Here is a 20,335-nt window from a genome sequence, read left to right as displayed (position 1 = left end):
TTGTAGATATGTCTTTGTATTGTGTTTTAAGAATCTGCAGAGAGAAGAATGAGCTGGTTGTGTCACTACTGTTGTAGTCTTGATTTGATATCTTTCAGTGTCCCTTGACTGTTTTTGTCCCACAATCTTTTTTGTGCTCCATAACCACAAGGTGTGCCCCTTCCCTCATGCTCGTGTACCCAAAATGCTGCTGTTTTGGGGTATTTTCAGCAGGGCCTGTGGAAGGACTCCAGATAACCTGAGTTTTACAAAGAGAAAAGGTCAAAAGAGAAGAGGGGTAGACTAAATTGATTACATCTTCTCAAAGGTACTTTGTTGTCCTCAGGCTTCATCTAGCCACCTGTAGCCCCATAACACAAACCCGTACAAACACTACCCAATTCAGGTGTATGCCGTCAGCTGGTAAATATTTTTGCCAACTTCCCTTCACCTTGTGCAGAGCTAGGGGTTGGAAGCACATGCTGGTGGAATCAGATTCTGTACCAGCTACAACTAAACATACAATGCACAATTGAACCACACCAATAATTGTATTGATCTCTATTAGACTGGCTAGCACAGTACACTTAACATGAGGATTACAATATTGTCAGCTTGCTGTTAACAAAATTTCTAGCCAACTGAGAACCAACTAACCAACCATAGCTGATTTATACGCGTTTATCATTGCTACCAAAACACAAACAGAGAGTCAGTTAGCTATGTTGACAGTATTTTTAGTAACGGTGTGTTTTCCAGACATGGGTGGAATAGATGGTTACCAGATAGTTACTTTTATTGCTAATGTTAGCTAGCTTACGTTAGCTAACATTAGTCAATTATGTTTACTCTGTTGAAGGTAGCTAACAGTCTAGCAGTGACTACCATGGCATAGGAAAAATAGATTGACCGTATGTATTGAAATGATAACTAGCTAGCTATATGATTTAGCTGATGGCTGTCAGAGTTAAATACAGGATATTAGATAGCGAGCTAACTTACATAGTCCAGCTATGCTAGCAAGCTAGCTAATGTTACATTACCTCTAATAAAGAATCTTCTGCTTTGCTGTGAAGGAAAAAACTGTTTTATCACATTGCTTCTCAGCTGTTGTGGAAATGGATTCCTCATTAGTTCAGCTTGGAAATATTTCTGATAATCTTTGGTCACTGTAAGCATCAATCTTGGTATGCTTGTTTGTAATTAGCAGAGCCAGACACAGAACACCACACAGGCATGATGACAAACGTTAGTGAAAAACAAACGTTTTCCAAAACATTGTTTCTTGAAGTTTTGAGATTCCTGTGTGTTCGAAGTAAACAGTCATCAAGTTTATGGGCACGCCCCAACTACCTAGTGGGCTGGTATCTGTATTCACTATGAATGCCAGTGAAATTTTATGACAAAAATGTAATGTTGTTAATATAGTAATTACTATATGCCGTGGCAGAGCCAGGGTGAAATTTCCCTTTAAGCAAATGTGTTCTCCTGAACTTATTTAGGCTTGCCATAACAAAGGGGTTTATTTTTTTGTTATTTCAAAAATATTCTACAACCAAAATTATACTTTGACATGAAGGGGTATTGTGTGTAGATCAGAGACAAAAAAATCTAAATGAAATCTATTTTAAATGCAGGCTGTAACACAACAAAGTGTGAAAAAGTAAAGGGGTGTGAATACTTTCTGGAGGCACTGTATAAGTTCAGGCGCAAGTTCAGGCGCACCCTTGAAATGTCAATTTCAAGGGTGGGGAGAAAGCGAGAGAGAGAGGTGGACATGTAGGGGACATGGCTTGAAATGCTAAATGCATGACACGGTGAATTGGAATGTGTTTAGGCTATTACAAGCATCAGAACTTTACTGAATTACAGAATGATATACTAGATATTATGAATATTTTTGGAACCAAAAATAACATTATTAACTGGTTCTTTGAAAGTAACGGTTCTGTTCCGGAAAACACTAGAGGTCACTTTTGTTTTTGGTTCTGTTCCCTGAACCGGTTAAAACCCCTTCTTAGGACTCACATAATTGAATTGTCTTAAGAATAATTTATACCTTATGTACAGTACCAGTCAAAAGTTTGGGACACCTACTCATTCAAGGTTTTTTCTTTATTTTTACTGTTTTCTACATTGTAGAAAGCTAGTAGCTAGTAAGGTACCTAATTGTTACCCAGAAATAATTTGATATTGTGATAAAAATGGCTACAGATATGTCCATACATGTTTTGAGTGTTCATGCACCTGTATCTAAAAGAGAGTGGTGGTGCTATGTCTATGTCAGAAAGTTCATGGGTGCCACTTCCTAAAATTTAGGAGAAGGCAGGGATACAGGGGTTCTTGGAAACCAGAGTTGCTGGGTAGCATAGCTTGCTAACTGGTACACATTTGTTTGAGTTCACACACATAGTGGATATTTATGAAGCAGTTTGTGGGGAATGTTGAGCTCGTAACACCACTCACATTGCACACTGCTCCATGGAAAAGTACAAAAGGGGGGAAATAAGTCCACACAGGGTAGTTTTTAAATATAAAGGACAGGTCTGTCATATTTGAGCTGATATAGATTTATTTTACCTTTATTTAACTAGGCAAGTCAGTTAAGAACAAATTCTTGTTTTCAATGACGGCCTAGGAACAGTGGGTTAACTGCCTTTTTAACTGCCCTCCTGCATCAAAGCACCCCCACAACGTGATGCTGCCACCCCCGTGCTTCACGGTTGGGATGGTGTTATTTTCCTCCAAACATAACAATGGTCATCATGGCCAAACACTTATATTTTTGTTTCATCGGACCAGAGGACATTTTTCCAAAAAGTACATCCCCATGTGCAGTTGCAACCCGTAGTCTGGCTTTTTTATGGCGATTTTGGAGCAGTGGTGTTGGGGTTCCTTGTTCCTTGTCAATCATTGGTGTATTGGTGAAATCAGCAATCAGACAATATCTTCAAGTAAATCAATCAAACCTTTATTAATGCAATTGCAGACTGAAGTTAACAACGGAAACACAGCATGCATGTTTCCGAGTAAGTTCTGCAAAATAAAAAAGGTCCAAGTTGCTTTAATATGCTTGCAGTCAACCCCTAGTGATGTAACTGCCTACATCAACACCTTCTACTCATGAGATCAAGCCCATGCATATACAGTTATACAAACTTGCATGAGAGAACAATAGTCCAGTGTTTTCTAAGGGCTCAGCAGTAATTTTCCACTCCCGTGTGGCTTACAGTGGTATGTCTGACTCTCTTTTACTCCCCTGCAGGGTTCTGTGTCTATGAATCTCTTTTATCCTTGAGGTGCTTTCTCACTGACACCCTGTTTTAACTGCAATAACTCACACATCACTCAGACCGAGGCAGAGACTAGAAAATAATTGTGGACTAGTATTAAACCTTATAATGCATATATTGCTAATCTGTGGTCCAGGACCCTATACCTGTAGTGGGGGAGGGGTCTTATAGCCCTTCCCCTTCTATTAATACAACATAAGCATAATAAATTATACTAATATATATATATCATTTGGTGCAGCCCCCTATCATGACCCCAAGGTGAACCCCATCAGTGGCTGATGTCGATATAGGACTCGTTTTACTGTGGATATAGATACTTTTGTACCTGTTTCCTCCAGCATCTTCACAAGGTCCTTTGCTGTTGTTCTGGGATTCATTTGCACTTTTCGCACCAAAGTACGTTAATCTATAGGAGATAAAATGTGTCTCCTTCCTTAGCGGTATGAAGGCTACGTGGTCCCATGGTGTTTATACTTGCGTACTATTGTTTGTACAGATGAACGCGGTACCTTCAGGCATTTGGAAATTTCTCCCAAGGATGAACCAGACTTATGGAGGTCTACAATTTCTTTCTGATGTCTTTGTTGATTTCTTATGATTTTCCCATGATGTCAAGCAAATAGGCACTGAGTTTGAAGGTAGGCCTTAAAATACATCCACAGGTACACCTTCAATTGACTCAAAGGATGTCAATTAGCCTATCAGGAGATTCTAAAGCCATAACATAATTTTCTGGAATATTAAAAGCTGTTTAAAGGCACAGTCAACGTAGTGTATGTAAACTTCTGACCCACTGGAATTGTAATCTGTAAACAATTGTTGTAAAAATGACTTGCGTCATGCACAAAGTAGATGTCCTAACCGACTTGCCAAAACTATAGTTTGTTAACAAGAAATTTGTGGAGTGGTTGAAAAAAGAGGGTTTAATGACTCCAACCTAAGTGTACCTTAGGTACACACACATACAACCTAGGTGTATGTCAACTTCCGACTTCAACTGTGTGTATATATATATATGTATGTATGTGTGTGTGTGTGTATGTGTATATATATATATATATATATATATATATATATATATATATATACAGTGCCTTCCGAAAGTATTCAGCCCCCTTGAACTTTTGCGACCTTTTGCCACAAGTCAGGCTTCAAACATAAAGATATATATATATATATATATATATATATATATATATATATAAAGATATAAAACTGTATTTTTTTTAAAGAATCAACAACAAGTGGGACACAATCATGAAGTGGAACGACATTTATTGGGTATTTCAAACTTTTTTAACAAATCAAAAACTGAAAAATTGGGGGTGAAAAATTATTCAGCCCCCTTAAGTTAATACTTTGTAGCGCCACCTTTTGCTGCGATTACAGCTGTAAGTTGCTTGGGGTATGTCTCTATCAGTTTTGCACATCGAGAGACTGAAATTTTTTCCCATTCCTCCTTGCAAAACAGCTCGAGCTCAGTGAGGTTGGATGGAGAGCATTTGTGAACAGCAGTTTTCAGTTCTTTCCACAGATTCTCGATTGGATTCAGGTCTGGACTTTGACTTGGCCATTCTAACACCTGGATATGTTTATTTTTGAACAATTCCATTGTAGATTTTGCTTTATGTTTTGGATCATTGTCTTGTTGGAAGACAAATCTCCGTCCCAGTCTCAAGTCTTTTGCAGACTCCATCAGGTTTTCTTCCAGAATGGTCCTGTATTTGGCTCCATCCATCTTCCCATCAATTTTAACCATCTTCCCTGTCCCTGCTGAAGAAAAGCAGGCCCAAACGATGATGCTGCCACCACCATGTTTGACAGTGGGGATGGTGTGTTCAGGGTGATGAGCTGTGTTGCTTTTACGCCAAACATAACGTTTTGCATTGTTGCCAAAAAGTTCCATTTTGGTTTCATCTGACCAGAGCACCTTCTTCCACATGTTTGGTGTGTCTCCCAGGTGGCTTGTGGCAAACTTTAAACAACACTTTTTATGGATATCTTTAAGAAATGTCTTTCTTCTTGCCACTCTTCCATAAAGGCCAGATTTGTGCAAAATACGACTGATTGTTGTCCTATGGACAGAGTCTCCCACCTCAGCTGTAGATCTCTGCAGTTCATCCAGAGTGATCATGGGCCTCTTGGCTACATCTCTGATCAGTCTTCTCCTTGTATGAGCTGAAAGTTTTGAGGGACGGCCAGGTCTTGGTAGATTTGCAGTGGTCTGATACTCCTTCCATTTCAATATTATCGCTTGCACAGTGCTCCTTGGGATGTTTAAAGCTTGGGAAATCTTTTTGTATCCAAATCCGGCTTTAAACGTCTTCACAACAGTATCTCGGACCTGCCTGGTGTGTTCCTTGTTCTTCATGATGCTCTCTGCGCTTTTAACGGACCTCTGAGACTATCACAGTGCAGGTGCATTTATACGGAGACTTGATAACACACAGGTGGATTGTATTTATCATCATTAGTCATTTAGGTCAACATTAGATCGTTCAGAGATCCTCACTGAACTTCTGGAGAGAGTTTGCTGCACTGAAAGTAAAGGAGCTGAATAATTTTGCACGCCCAATTTTTCAGTTTTTGATTTGTTAAAAAAGTTTGAAATATCCAATAAATGTCATTCCACTTCATATACTTTCGCAAGGCACTGTAAGTAGAACATACCTATTAAGCATGAATGTGTTCTTATTAGTTATCTTATGGATCAGGTTGTGGCTGGCCTGGCTGCTGTGTGCATGATGTGTATATTAATATCCATGTGTGCATACCATGCCATGCAACCTATTCATTTGCAATTTAGTGTGTAAATCATGCAATCATGGCATTTTTTAGGTGTCCTGTGAGACTGGCCATTCGTCCTGTTGGTGACATGCAATGCTCTGTGTGTGCGCGTGCGTGCGTATCCACTTGGCAGGAGAGTGTGCTCCAAGTATGCCCGCTCCGATTCAAACCATGATGCAGGCCAATACTTGCTCCCTCTATCCTCGCTGATCCGCCCACAAGTGGGAATGCACTCTCCAGGAAGCATGCTTCACTGGCCTGCATGCTTGGCCTGCCTCTTTTATTTAATTTAAACCCATCACTTTCATTGGGTTAGGATGGTTTCTTAGAATAACTTGCGATGGTAAAACATAGTAAAAGGCAATTCATTTACAATGTAAATTCAAAGGGCGGTCTTTAATCAAAGACCTATGGTATTATTGGCTTAGAGGCTCAAAAGGCTAAGATAAACCTTTCTGAGCTTTAGAAATGTTAGCATTGCCCACACACACTATACTGTTAAGTTCTACTGAACAGGCAGGAGGCATTCACCACTGTAGACCTCCCCACTTCCAGCACTTCACTGCATCTTATTTCAAGTGCTTTGATGTGAAGTGACTTCAGTGAGTCACTTCTCATCAACTGACTAGCATCGCCTGCTGAACTACTGCCATTACTCACGAGGACTCAAGTGAGAATATCCAAATGATAAGGTAACAGTATGGTTTTATCCACAGAGCTGAGAGTGACCGTAAAGGCCTGTTTTCAAAATATGCCTGGTCTGCCTGTTTCCTGTTCATAAAGGGATCTGAACACCCCCGTTGTTATAATCTGTCGTAAAAAGAAAACCCCAGACGTTGCCGTCGAAACGTGTGAAAAAAAATATACAATACAAACAAGTCATTCTTTAATTTAAAATAAAATGTCAGAGTCAATATTAGTCACAATACACAGGGGGGAGGATGATGGAAATGTGAAACGAAAGGTTGGGGTTTTGCTGTAAATGTTTGGTTCTCTATTCAAACTTTGCATATCTTGTGGAGGTTGACATTGTTTGAGGAAGTTCATCCTCTGTGTACATATATTAAGGGCCATGACAGCCATGGGGTTTCTCCCTGGTCAATACCCTGTCAGACCTACTGACAGCTCTGATACCGATCATCCCCAAGTCCAACATCTTTGAACTTCTTCTGTTCATTACATGATTATTTTTTGACAATTTTCCCCTTCATCTCAGTTTCCATTTGATGAGTTTCTGTAATTAAAGGTGATAGTGTTAAGAAACATGTTGCAAAACCCTGGTAGCTACTAACTAGCTTGAGCCAGGAGAAAGGGTAAAAGGGTTAGAGAGACAAGCAGATCAGGTGGCTAAAGAAGAGAAAACATAGGTGTGTGTGAATCTTGTGTACTCAAAAGTGACTACATCTCATTAATGTATACTCTTTTTTTTAAATGAGAAATGTTTTTAATCTCTTTCTGGCAGTATAAGTGTTACTAGGAATTGTTTATGACCCTCTCATGATAAATAATACCTTTGAAGTAATCTACATTTTGACATTACATTTAACTGGTTTTAATAATAACAGCATGCAAGACAAAGTTTTCAACAAAGCAACACATTTTGAATTGCAAAATATAGCCTAGTGTGGCAGTACGTGGAAGAGCAAACATTTCAGAGAAAGAAAATGTCATGAGGACTACAACAACTCTGTTTATATTGTGGTTAACCTTGCTACATAGGACCAGCATGTGAAATTCTCTCAGACTATGTATGTGTAGAGAGACATGAAGTTGTGGATATATATGCTTTGACTTCTTCCGTGTTATCACCACACTGACATTTCTAGGAATGATGGTTGTCATCACATCGCATACATATTCACAGAATGCGGCTACCTGGTCTTAAAATAGAGTGACAGTTTCCTCTTCACTTTCCTTTCAAAGTGCAATACGCTCAACCATGGAAACACCAGCAGTATTTAAGCATAATTCTGTGAAAACAATTGATATAGATAGGCTAGAGAGTAGATTTCATACTGGTTGGTGACATAGTGTCTTACTTCAGATACATGGCTAGATGTTTATAAAGTTTTACGACAGTGGGCTAAATCAGGGTCACAGAGTGTTTCTTGGTAGTCTTAAACAAATCAACTTTGAAACAAAAGTATACACCTCACACACATGGTTATGGGATTTTTAAAAAAGAAGACACCTGTAACATGTCAGATATAGAGTTGAAATGTATTTCATTTTGAGTTTGTATCCCAATATTACACTTTATATACAACACAGAAGACTGAAATATAACAAAGTTTGACATAGAAACGCCAGATTTCCAGCAGGTTTTTTGAAATAACGTATATTAATTATGAAAAATATGAATACCATTTGCTTTGGTCATTCCACTGCAGGAAAGGGGTACAGCTACGTATATGTAACGGATGTGAAACGGCTAGCTTAGTTAGCGGTGTGCGCTAAATAGCGTTTCAATCGGTTACGTCACTTGCTCTGAGACCTTGAAGTAGTAGTTCCCCTTGCTCTGCAAGGGCCGCGGCTTTTGTGGAGCGATGGGTAACGATGCTTCGTGGGTGACTGTTGTTGACGTGTGCAGAAGGTCCCTGGTTCGCGCCCGGGTATGGGCGAGGGGACGGGTCTAAAGTTATACTGTTACATTGATGCTGTTGACCCGGATTACTGGTTGCTGCGGAAAAAAGGAGGAAGGTCAAAAGGGGGGTGAGTGTAACGGATGTGAAACGGCTAGCTTAGTTAGCGGTGTGCGCTAAATAGCGTTTCAATCGGTTACGTCACTTGCTCTGAGACCTTGAAGTAGTAGTTCCCCTTGCTCTGCAAGGGCCGCGGCCTTTGTGGAGCGATGGGTAACAATGCTTCGTTGGTGACTGTTGTTGATGTGTGCAGAAGGTCCCTGGTTCGCGCGAGGGGACGGTTTAAAATTATACTGTTACATTGATGCTGTTGACCCGGATTACTGGTTGCTGCGGAAAAAAGGAGGAAGGTCAAAAGGGGGGTGAGTGTAACGGATGTGAAACGGCTAGCTTAGTTAGCGGTGTGCGCTAGATAGCGTTTCAATCGGTTACGTCACTTGCTCTGAGACCTTGAAGTAGTAGTTCCCCTTGCTCTGCAAGGGCCGCAGCTTTTGTGGAGCGATGGGTAACGATGCTTCGTGGGTGACTGTTGTTGACGTGTGCAGAAGGTCCCTGGTTCGCGCCCGGGTATGGGCGAGGGGACGGGTCTAAAGTTATACTGTTACATTGATGCTGTTGACCCGGATTACTGGTTGCTGCGGAAAAAAGGAGGAAGGTCAAAAGGGGGGTGAGTGTAACGGATGTGAAACGGCTAGCTTAGTTAGCGGTGTGCGCTAAATAGCGTTTCAATCGGTTACGTCACTTGCTCTGAGACCTTGAAGTAGTAGTTCCCCTTGCTCTGCAAGGGCCGTGGCTTTTGTGTAACGATGCTTCGAGGGTGACTGTTGTTGATGTGTGCAGAAGGTCCCTGGTTTGCGCCCGGGTATGGGTGAGGGGACGGTTTAAAATTATACTGTTACATATACAGCTATGCAAATGCTAAAATTCTCAGATTCTTCTTGATAACACCAATTACAGTTTTGTCAATTACTCCATATAAACCTGGTGGGGGGACACTGACTACATTATTTCCTCTTCACAGTCACAATCTGCAGTACCTCTTTCTGATGAAGATACTATATAGGCCTATAAAATGTACACAACAACACTACACAATATTATGGCTGAGCTCGGCTACCATGTGGCTGTGTGTTGTGAGATCTCTGGAGGGATGTCAGCATTTTGGAAATGAATTGGAGAGGGTGAACTTGCTACTCATGGTTCTGTTAAAACATGGGTATTTGAATTGCAAACGGAAAGCAGAGTGAGTTGATAAAGGGAATTATTAATGATCAAACTGTTTAAGGTTTATCCGTCAGTGGCCTTACTCCACATCTGAACATGAAACCGTTGAGCTTTCACAAGTAGTTTGTTTTGTGGCAGGCTGAGAGCACGTTGGTGAACTTGAAAACAAGTCCCTCAATTCTGGTCTTCACAATTAGTACCGATGCTCAGCATGCTCAACTACAAACTGATTCACCTTTGAATGAGTATTGGGGGATCAAAATGGATGCCTTGGAACTAAAGTACCTAACATGCAACCCTTAGTAAGGACATTATTATTTGTTCCGATCTGGACTTGCCTTTGCAGTTTATTACGGTGTCCTTCTGCTGACACCGAGGCTGTCCTTATATGGACACCATATAAAAATGTAATGTTGACAAATGTCAATGCATGGTTTTAAATGTAACTCAGTATTTTGATACCACTCTTTAGAATGGTGATATTATTTCAGATTGAGGGCAGGAGTGACAGTTGTTAAACCACTAACATAGCAACATTATATTTTAGTGCCTTTTTGTTTTATGTGACTGGGCTGACACATGGACAGATTCATGATACCACAATTGAGCTAGATGATGCAGCACTTTTGATCTAATAATGGTTTGCGTCATTTGAAAATGATTGATTCACTCATTCATTGTGAATTGAGATGTCTTAGGGATAGTTGTCATTACATTTTTGGGAGTCTGAGACACTGTGGAGCCAACCAGTGTGTGCAGAGCCAGTCTTACCTCCCACTCACTCTCTGGGTTTCTGACATAGCTGTGGTGTCATTGTCAAAGAGAGAGATCTGAGAAACAGCATGCCTTGTGACGTTAGCCCCGGAACAGCTGAAGCCTCAACCTCTTTTCTTTCTCAAAGAAACCACAATCGGATAAAAGCTTATAATTTGCAGGGCGTTGGCGTGTACTGTCTCTCATCTAATATGGTGCTTTTTGTCCAGGATGACTAGCTTTGGAAGAGCATCATAGAATCATGTGCATCCACAAATGATAGTTTTATACAAAGAGGAGCCGAACTCACACAAATTGGACACATACCACCAACAAGGTTGACTGGGTGCATTCTTTCAGTTTAGAAGACTGTGAAAACAGCACACATTATGTGAATGAATTATTTTTTTAGGATGATTGTGGGATAATCATGTTGGATCTTGAAGGAAGTGTAAATAGGTCCTCAAATTCTGTCGATGTCGACCAAATTAGATTCTGTCTTTGTCTACCAAATCAAATACTAGTTTTGATGTAACTACATTGAGATTAGCTCAGAATTACTCAACAGGGAAGAACCAGTCACACACGTCTGTCTGAGACAGACAGGTTGAGAGGTGAAGAAAGGCACACCCTCTGCTTATTTTCACCTCTCTTCCTTGTGAAGAGCACTACTCTTTTGAAGCTCTCCTCAGCACAACCTGATCCCTGTCTTCTTGCATATGTTCTCAGGCCGAATGCAGGATTTTTCAGCTCTCGTCCTTTGTGTTTACCAACTGACCAAAAGGAAGGTTTAGCTTTGTGTAGAATTAGCTCTTTTACTTTTTCTACTCACTAAGTTTTCGGTGGTAGCTAGTGTCGGCTAGCTACTGAGACTTGGCTAGCTACTGAGACTTGGCTAGCTACTGTGACTTGGCTAGCTACTGTGACTTGGCTAGCTACTGAGACTTGGCTAGCTCTTGACTATAACTCTCTTATCGGGTTCACTGTACTCTCCACTCTAGTCAGAGTAAGGGAACAAAGCTTATCCCTCATCTTGGTAGCCCCTCGGTGGCCAGGGAAGCTCTTGTTAGTGGCAATCATTCCCCTGCTTTATGACGAGCCCTGGCAAATGCCGTTACACTGGGATTTTCTGACCCAAGCGAACAGAGAGATTTTTCACACTCATCCATGATCCTCTGGGCTGGCCCTGAAAGTATGGATCTGGATGTGACAGCCTTGCCCCTCAAAGTTATTGAGGCTGTCCAGAGTGCCTAGACCCATTCAATGTGCATTTTTGAGAAGTGGTCTGACCGCAAACCAATCAGTCCTTACCAATGCTCTGTACCTAAGGTTTTATGCTTCTTGCAGGACGTTTTGGACAGACGGAAGGCTTTGTCTGCTGTTAAGGTCTATTTAGCTGCTGTCTTGGCCTGTCATAAAGGCTTTGACAATAACACAGTAGGGAAATACCCTCTTATGTTGTTTCATGATGGGGAGCGTTGCTTACGCCCAGTCTCCAAGTCATTAGCCCTGTCTTGGGACCTGTCTATTGTGCTTGAGGCTATTTCACAGCAGCCTTTTGAGCCGCTGGAAAGCATGGAGATGAAATATCTCTCCTTCAAAACCCCTTTACTGGTTGCCCTTATGTCCACAAAGCAAGTGAGTGAGCTGCAGGCACTGTCAGTTCACCATTCGTGCCTACAGTTTGCCCCAGGGTTCTCCAAGGTAACCCTGCTGGCTAGCTCCGCCAATATGCCTAATGTCAGCGACAATTATAATTGTCTAGCCTTAGTGCTTGTGGCTTTCCACCCACCGCCCTTCATTTCAATGGAAGAAGAGCGTCTCTGCCTTTTATGTCCAGTACACGCTTTGCTCATGTACTTGGATACAACTAGAGCATTACGCTAGAGCAACCAACTCTTTGTTTCTTGGTCGCCTTACTGTTCCAGTTTGCAGTTCTCCCAGGGTCAGCTCGACGAGTTGACAGCAATCTGTAAGTCATTGAGAGAGGACATCAGTTATGCGTGTGAATCTATGATAACAATAACTGATAAATCTCGAGGGACAATCAAGGTGAAACAACATGGTTGTGGACGGATCTCCACATGAAACCTCAATGGAGTCTGAAGACAAAGTGAGGGAAATGATCTCTGAGAAATTTAAGATGGGCCACAGGAAGATGGACCTTCCAGAAGCCTGGAAGGGATGAGAGTGCCAAGCCTATGGGTTCGTAGCCTCAACCCCACAGCACACACACCAATTGATTAATGGACTGCTGAATGTATATTTTCTTCTCTTGCTATGTCTGCTCTTTTCAATATTATGTCTATCTCTGGTAAACTACCCAGGAAAGGGTTGAAAATAGCCCATATTAATATATCTAGCCTTAGAAATAAGGTTAATGAAATCATTAACTTGCTAACATCAAATAACATTCATATATTAACCATTTCCGAGACTCACTTAGATAATTCATTTGATGATACATCAGTAGCAATACAAGGATATCATATTTATAGAAGAGAGAGAAATTCTTATGGGTAGGTGTTGCTGTATATATTCAATGCCATATCCCTGTAATGCTTAGATAAGATCTTATGTCAAGTGTTATTGAAGTGTTGTGGTTGCAGGTTCACTTGGCACATCTAAAGCCTTTTCTTTTGGGGTGTGGCTATAGGCCACCAGGTGCTAACAGTCAGTATCTAAATAATATGTGTGAAATGATTAATAGTGTATATGATGTAAACAGAGAGGTCTACTTTCTTGGGGACCTGAATATTGACTGGTTTTCATCAAGCTGTCCACTCAAGAGGAAGCTTCTTACTGTAACCAGTGTCTGTAATCTGGTTCAGATTATTAATCAGCCTATTTACAAACACTACAGGATCAAGATCATCCACATGTATCGATCACATTTTTTACTAGTGCTGTGGGACTTTGTTTTAAAGCTATAACCGTACCCATTGGATGCAGTGATCACAATATAGTGGCTATATCCTGGAAAGCCAAAATTCCAACAGCTGGGCCTAAAATAGTGTATAAGAGATCATACAAAAGATTTTAGTGTGACTCTTATGTGGATGATGCTAAAAATATTTTTAAGAAAGAGAAATTCAACTCCATCTTTCATCGAATCAGATGGCTTATTCATCATAAAACCATTTGATGTTGCCAATTATTTTAATTATTTTTTCATTGGCAATGTGGGAAGACTTAGGCAAGAAATGCTCACGAAAGACAGTGAGAAATTATATTCATGCATAAAAAAAAAATAATGAAAGGAGTGCAAATTTGCATTGTGTAAAGTTAGTGTGGAAGTGGTGGAAAACCTATTGTTAACAATCAATAATGACAAACCTCCTGGCATTGACAACTTAGATGAAAAGCTACTGAGGATGGTAGCTGACTCTATAGCCACTCCTATCTGTCATAGTTTTAATCTGAGCCTAGAGGAAAGTCTTTGTCATCAGGCCTGGAGGGAAGCCTTAATAATTCCACTACCCAAGAGTGGTAAAGCGGCCTTTACAGGTTCTAACAGCAGATCTATAAGCTTGCAGATCTATAAGCCAGCTCTTAGCAAACTGTTGGAAAAAATTGTATTCGACCAAATACAATGCTATTTCTCTGTAAACAAATTAACAACAGACTTTCAGCTTGTTTATAGAGAAGGCCACTCAACATGTACTGCACTGACACAAATGACTGGTTGAAAGAAATTGATAATAAGAAGATTGTGGGAGCTGTACTGTTAGATTTCAGTGCAGCCTTTGATATTATTGACCATAACCTGTTGTTGAAAAAACTTATGTGATATGGCTTTTCAACCTCTGCCATATTGTGGATTCAGAGCTATCTATCTAATAGAACTCAAAGGGTTTTCTTTAATGGAAGTGTTTCTAATGTCAAACATGTAAAGTGTGGTGTACCGCAGGGCAGCTCTCTAGGGCCTCTACTATTTTCTATTTTTACCAATGACCTGCCACTGGAATTAAACAAAGCATGTGTGTCCTGTACTGTATGCTGATGATTAAACCATATACGCATCCGCAACCACAGCTAATGAAGTCACTGAAACCCTTAACAAAGAGTTGCAGTCTGTTTAGGAATGGATGGCCAGTAATTAACTGGTCTTGAACATCTCTAAAACTAAGAGCATTGTATTTGGTACAAATCATTCCTTAAGTTCTAGACCTCAGCTGAATCTGGTAATGAATGGTGTGGCTGTTGAACGAGTTGAGGAGACTAAATTACTTGGCATTACCTTAGATTGCAAACTGTCATGGTCAAAACATATAGATTTAATGGTTGCAAATAAAGAGATTCTCTGCTTTTTTGACACCACACTCCCAAAAATTCTGCAGGCTCTAGTTTTGTCTAATCTTGATTATTGTCCAGTTGGGTGGTCCAGCGCTGCAAGGAAAGACCTAGTTCAGCTGTATCTGGCCCAGAACAGAGCGGCACGTTTAGCTCTTAATTGTAATCAGAGGGCTGATATAAATACTATGCTGCCAGTCTCTCTTGGCTAAGAGTTGAGGAGAGACTGACTGCGTCACTTCTTTTGTAAGAAACAATGTTTTGAAAATACCAAATTGTTTGCATAGTCAACTTACACACAGTTCTGACACACACCATTATCCCACCAGACATGCTACCAGGGGTCTTTTCATAGTCCCCAAATCCAGAACAAATTCAAGAAAACCTACAGTATTATATCATGCCCTTATTGCATGGAACTTCCATCTCATATTACTCAAATAAACAGCAAACCTGGTTTCAAAAAACAGATAAAGCAACACCTCACGGCACAACGGCTCTCCCCTATTTGACCTAGATAGTTTGTGTGTATGCATCGATATGTAGGCTATGTGTGCCTTTTTAAAAATGTATGTAGTTATGTTCTGTATTATGTCATTATGTTTCATGTTTTGTGTGGACCCGAGGAAGAGTAGTTGCTGCTTTTGCAACAGCTAATGGAGATCCTAATAAAATACCAATACCAAATACCCTCTCTCGTCAACGGCTTTCCCATTGGATAATAAAGGCTAATATATTGGCCTATAATAGCAAGGGTTTACAGCCCCCGGAGGGCCTGAGGGCTCACTCCACCAGAGGTATGGTTACCATTTGGCACTGTTCATAAGCATCTCCTTACAAGAGATTCATAATGCGGAATGTTTGGCCTCCCCTCATACATTTATAAGGTTCTATCGACTGGATAACACTGCACCTTTGTTGGCGCATACTGTCCTCAGTGTCGCAGCTTCTGAGGGTTGATATGTTGGGACTACCTGGCTTCGGAGAGCATGTCTACAATACGGGAGTTGGCAATATCCCAATGTGATATATCAACATTTGTATTTGAAAGAGAATGTAGGGTTACTGTAGGGTTGTCTGATTATAAGAGTGAGGTGTATCAGAGTATTTCCCTGCATCCAAGAGCGCAAAGAAGAGATGCATGCTCAAGAATGACCAGAGGGTGGGCGAGAGGCACCTTATAATTAGAGGGGCTCACCATATTTGCTTCGACAGACGTGTGTGATTGGTTCTTACCCGATTAGTGATTCTGAGCAAATCTCAATGTAATTCATCCCACTCCTAATATAAGAGAACCGGGGTTACAACAGTACCCCTAAATTATGATCCAAATTGAATAAATAGATGATAGTCTTTGTTTGCTCCTAAAAGCCCTCAGAGATTGAATGTCTGTTTTATTTGTCACAGCATGTGTAAATAGGGCTGATTAGAGAGTTGGTAGGCGGGCGTGTATCATGTGCTGCAGTGTAACACTGAATCCTGGGATCTAAGGCTGTGAATGGCTGGTTCTGTTAGCCCGTGGAGAGGGGAGGGTTGCAGAGCAGAGCCGCAGTGTACAAGAAGGGACTCTCTGTGTTCCAGCGACACACACAAGTATGCATCTCATTACTGGGCCCTGGTTGCCCCGAAATAACTCCATGGCTCTGGGCCTGGGACCACCACAGCTGCCACCCTGGTGACTGGGAAGTGTACAGTACAGGGTACGGTCGCTGACTCACAGACATTCCGAGGGAGGTTGGGGAGGTTGGGCAAAGTACATAGCACTTCTATCAGTCAGGAGAAGATTCTATAGTTTTAGCTTTAGAAGTGGCAATTTATCATTTTCAAATTACATTTGCTGTATGTGTCCCACCAGTCCTCCCTTTAAACTAGTGCACGATGTCCTATGAAAAACAATCGTCCTTGTGGGGGTACACACTACCACTAGATTAAGGGTGAATGAAACACACTCATAGACCTCCATTCATCCGGTTCCTCAGAACATCCTGCCTAAAGGCTTCTACTTCTCAGTACCAGGTCGTAAATCTGCCCAACAGCCCCCTATAGCCCCCAGCAGGAAGCCACTTCACCCAGTGAGAAAGCTCTGTGAACCCCTTGAACTCCTCTGGCCTTTTTGGATGTATACTAATACATTAATAAAATTTGACTATCTGGTAAAAAATATATATATATATTCAACAAAATTACATGTGAGAGTATTTTCGAATACTTACTTAAAATATTATTTTCAAACACATGGGAGTGTATCTGAGCTGGTGTATTACAGTATTTTCAAATACTTTCCAAGTGTATTTCCAAATATATAAAAATATCCAACTACTTGTCTTTTAAAATAAACTATATCTGAATACTTACTTGGAATGTACGTGAAACTAATTCAAATATTTGAAATAGTATTGGAACCCAGGCCTGGTCAAAAGCAGGTATGTCACATGGAGCAGATACAGGTGAGGCCTTGCCTGAAATCATCTTATATCTGGTCCCACTTTAAACAGTACAACTTATAAAGGCTTTATATAGCATATATAAAGGCTTCATAAGCACTACATGAATTATTCACAAATAATTTCTCAGCATATGTCATACTCTATGAATGGTGCAGCTTGGTGCAGATAGATAATAATATATAATATATGCCATTTAGCAGACGCTTTTATCCAAAGCGACTTACAGTCATGTGTGCATACATTCTACGTATGGGTGGTCCCGGGGATCGAACCCACTACCCTGGCGTTACAAACGCCATGCTCTACCAACTGAGCTACAGAAGGACCACAGCTTCAATCAATGTAATTGTCTGCATAATTTCCAGTCCCCCATATATATTTGTTTGTAAATATACACTACCGGTCAAAAGTATTAGAACACCTACTCATTCAAGAGTTTCTTTATTTTTACTATTTTCTAAATTGTAGAATAATAGTGAAGACATCAAAACAATGAAATAACACACATTGAATCATGTATTAACCAAAAAAGTGTTAAACAAATCAACACTTATTTTATATTTGAGATTCTTCAAAGCAGCCACACTTTGCCTTGATGACAGCTTTGCACACTCTTGGCATTCTCTTAGCCAGCTTCATGAGGAAGTCACCTGGAATGCGTTTCAATTAACTTCTCCAGGGTAGGGGGCAGCATTTGGAATTTTGGATGAAAAGCATGCCCAAATTAAACTGCCTTCTACTCAGGCCCAGAAGATAGGATATGGTCATCCTGTCTGGGTTGGTGCCCCCCTTGGGTTGTGACGTGGCGGAGATCTTTGTGGGCTATACTCAGCCTTGTCTCAGGATGGTAAGTTGGTGGTTGAAGATATCTCTCTAGTGGTGTGGGGGCTGTGCTTTGGCAAAGTGGGTGGGGTTATATCCTTCCTGTTTGGCCCTGTCCGGGGGTGTCCTCGGATGGGGCCACAGTGTCTCCTGACCCCTCCTGTCTCAGCCTCCAGTATTTATGCTGCAGTAGTCTATGTGTCGGGGGGCTAGGGTCAGTTTGTTATATCTGGAGTACTTCTCCTGTCCTATTCGGTGTCCTGTGTGAATCTAAGTGCGCGTTCTCTAATTCTTTCTTTCTTTCTTTCTTCTTTCTTTCTCTCTTTCGGAGGACCTGAGCCCTAGGACCATGCCCCAGGACTACCTGACATGATGACTCCTTGCTGTCCCCAGTCCACCTGGCCGTGCTGCTGCTCCAGTTTCAACTGTTCTGCCTTATTATTATTCGACCATGCTGGTCATTTATGAACATTTGAACATCTTGGCCATGTTCTGTTATAATCTCCACCTGGCACAGCCAGCAGAGGACTGGCCACCCCACATATGCTCTCTCTAATTCTCTCTTTCTTTCTCTCTCTCGGAGGACCTGAGCCCTAGGACCGTGCCCCAGGACTACCTGACAGAAGAGGACTGGCCACCCCACATAGCCTGGTTCCTCTCTAAGTTTCTTCCTAGGTTTTGGCCTTTCTAGGGAGTTTTTCCTAGCCACAGTGCTTCTACACCTGCATTGCTTGCTGTTTGGGGTTTTAGGCTGGGTTTCTGTACAGCACTTTGAGATATCAGCTGATGTACGAAGGGCTATATAAATACATTTGATTTGATATGCATGTAATTGGTTAGAAAACACTCTAAAGTTTCCAAAACTGTTAAAATAGTGTCTGTGAGTATAACAGAACTGATGTGGCAGGCGATACCTGAGAAGAATCCATTCAGAAAGTAGGATTTATTTTGTGCCATTACAGTATCCATTGACTTAGGACTCAAATTGCAGTTCCTATGCCTTCCACTAGATGTCAACGGTATTTAGAAAATGTTTCAGGCTTGTATTCTGAAAAATGAGGGAGCGACCGAGAGAGTGCCTTTCTTGTTTACCTTTTATATTGACGACGTTATTGTCCTGTGGAAATATTATCGATTATTTAGGCTAAAAACAACCTGAGGATTGAAATTAAACATCATTTGACATGTTTCTATGAACTTTACGGATACAGTTTGGATTTTTTGTCTGCCTGTTGGGACTGTGTTTGAGCCTGTGGATTACTGAAGAAAATGCGTGAACAAAACAGATGTTTTCGGATATGAAGAGAGACTCTATCGAACAAAAGGAACATTTATTGAATAAATGAATGTCTTCTGAATGCAACCATATGAAGATCCTCAAAGGTAAGTGATTAATTTTATCTCTGTTTTTGACTTGTGTAACTCTTCTACTTGACTGGTTACTGTTTGCAATGATTTGTCTGCTGGGCTATGTTCTCAAATAATTGTAAGGTATGCTTTCGCCGTAATGCATTTTTGAAATCTGACACCATGGTTGGATTCACAAGAAGCTCATCTTTAAACCTATGTAAAATAGTTGTATCTTTTCTGAATTTTTATAATGAGTATTTCTGTATTTGAATTTGGCGCTCTGCAATCTCACTGGATGTTGGCCAGGTGGGACACTAGCATCCCACATACCCTAGAGAGGTTAATAAGGCATCAAGGCAAAAGGTGACTATTTTGAAGAATCTCAAATAACAGGTGTGCCTTGTTAAAAGTTAATTTGTGGAATTTCTTTCCTTAATGCGTTTCAGCCAATCAGTTGTGTTATGACATGGTAGGGGTGGAATACAGAAGATTCGAAAAAGACCAGTCCATTTTATGTCAAGAACAGCTCAAATAAGCAAAGTGAAATGACAGTCCATCATTAATTTAAGACATGAAGGTCAGTCAATCTGGAAAACTTCAAGAACTTTGAAAGCTTCTTCAAGTGAAATCGCAAAAACCGTCAACCGCTATGATGAAACTGGCTCTCAGGAAAGGAGGACCCAGAGTTACCTCTGCTGCAGAAGATAAGTTCATTAGAGTTACCAGCCTCAGAAATTGCAGC

Source organism: Oncorhynchus keta, chromosome 28 (genome assembly GCF_023373465.1).
Source record: "Oncorhynchus keta strain PuntledgeMale-10-30-2019 chromosome 28, Oket_V2, whole genome shotgun sequence".
In the NCBI taxonomy this organism is placed as follows: Eukaryota; Metazoa; Chordata; class Actinopteri; order Salmoniformes; family Salmonidae; genus Oncorhynchus; species Oncorhynchus keta.
The sequence above is the reverse complement of the archived record's forward strand: the minus strand, read 5'-3'. Positions refer to the sequence as shown.